Here is a 2,069-nt window from a genome sequence, read left to right as displayed (position 1 = left end):
TTTGCAACAGTTTCAGGTTGTATTCCTAGCAGAGATTTTAGAATTTCCCCTCATAGGGAAGTGGACTTTTCCATTGAGTTTGTATTAGGAACAACACCAGCATTAAAGGCACCTTACAGGATGAGCACTCCACAATGAGTGAAATTGAAGTTGCAGTTGAAGGAAATGCTTGACAAGGGATACATTAGGCCAAGTGTATCGCCTTGGGGTGCACCATTGTTGTTTGTGAAGAAGAGGGATAGTAATATCAAGTTGTGTATTGATTACAGGCAATTGAAGAAGGTGACAATCAAGAATAGGTACCCTTTACCGAGGGTTAATGACTTGTTTGATCAGTTGAAGGGAGAAACAATGTTCTCAAAGATTGATTTGAGATCATGATATTATCAGGTACACATCAAAGAAGAGGACATTTACAACACTGCTTTCCAGACCAGTTATGGGCATTATGAGTTTGTTGTAGTTCCTTTTTGTTTGACTAATGCTCCAACTATTTTCATGTGTTTGATAATAGTGTGTCGCATCCTTATCTGGACAAGTTTGTGATTGTATTCATTGATGACATATTGATATATTCTAAGAATGAGGAAGAGCATGTCGAACACTTAGCAACAATATTGAGATTGCTAACAGAGCACCAATTGTATGCCAATCTTAGTAAGTGAAGATTATTTCAGACATAGGTACATTACTTGGGACATGTACTCTCCAAGGAAGGCATAGCAGTGGACATAGAAAATATTAGAGCTATCATGGAATGGGTAGCTCCTAGGAATGTGGATGAAGTCATATCATTCATGGGGTTAGAAGGTTACTATAAGCGGTTCATTAGGAACTTCTCATGGATTTCCTATTTTATTACATCATTTCATAGGAAAGGAAAGAAATTTGAATGTATAGAGGAATGTGCAGCTAGTTTTGAGCACTTTAAGCATTTGCTTACAAACGCTCTAGTTCTATAGATTACAGATCCAGATAAGGAGTTCGTTGTGTGTACAAATTCTTGCAAGAGAGGGTTTGGTGGATTCCTGATGCATAAGGGACAGATGATGTGCTATGAGTCAAGGAAACTAAAAAAACATGAACATAACTATGTGACTCATGATATTGATTTTGCAGCTATTATTCATGCCTTGAAGATATGGAGGCATTATCTTCTTGACATGAGGTTTACTTTGATGGGTGACCACAATGGTCTAAGATACTTGTTTGACCAACCTAATATGAATTCTAGGAAATCTAGATGGTTAGTTACCCCTAGTCATTTTGACTCTGAGATCAGATACATTAAAGGATAGGAGAACAGGGTTGCAGATGCTCCCAATAGGAGAGTGCAGGTAAACCATGTTGCAATTGTGAGCTCTTATGGGACAGATTTGCAGGCGTGGTTCTTGCAGGTAGGGCAACATGATGACATGTATCAACAACTTAAGCACATGTTACAATAAGGTACATGTGAACAAGATGTGGATTATCATCTCACGACATATGGTTTGGTGAGATTTAAGGACAAAATCTATGTGCCAAATGATAATGAGCTCAAGAATCTTATATTGAGGGAGTTTCATGGGAAGCCATATTCAGGTCACTCAAGTTATCAGAATATTTTTCCAGTTGTGAATAAGTTCTACCATTGGTCGAATTTGAAGAAGGAAGTGGCAAAGTTTGTTGCTAGATGTTTGGATTTTCAGCAGGTGAAAGCTGAGTGTAAGCACCCAACTGGTTTGTTACAACCTATTCCAATTCTAGAGTGGAAACATGAGGCCATTTCCATGGATTTCATTACAAGTTTTCCGAGGATATCAAAGAAACATGATTCCATCATGGTTGTGGTTGATAGGTTGTGCAAGGTATCTCACTTCATTCTAGGGAAGACTACTAATTTCGCTAGTGAAGCAACTCAGATATTCATTAGGGAGATAGATAGGATGCATGGTATTCCTAAGAAGATCACATCTGATAGAGATTCCAAGTTCACTTCCAGGTTTTAGAAGGAGCTATTTGCAAGTTTGGGTATAGAGTTTCCCATGAGTACAACTTATCATCCACAGAAAGATGGAAAAAGAAGG

Source organism: Pinus tabuliformis, chromosome 4_2 (assembly GCF_031772625.1).
Source record: "Pinus tabuliformis cultivar Carrire ecotype Pingquan chromosome 4_2, CPIR1, whole genome shotgun sequence".
Taxonomy (NCBI): Eukaryota; Viridiplantae; Streptophyta; class Pinopsida; order Pinales; family Pinaceae; genus Pinus; species Pinus tabuliformis.
This window is presented reverse-complemented; position numbering follows the sequence as displayed.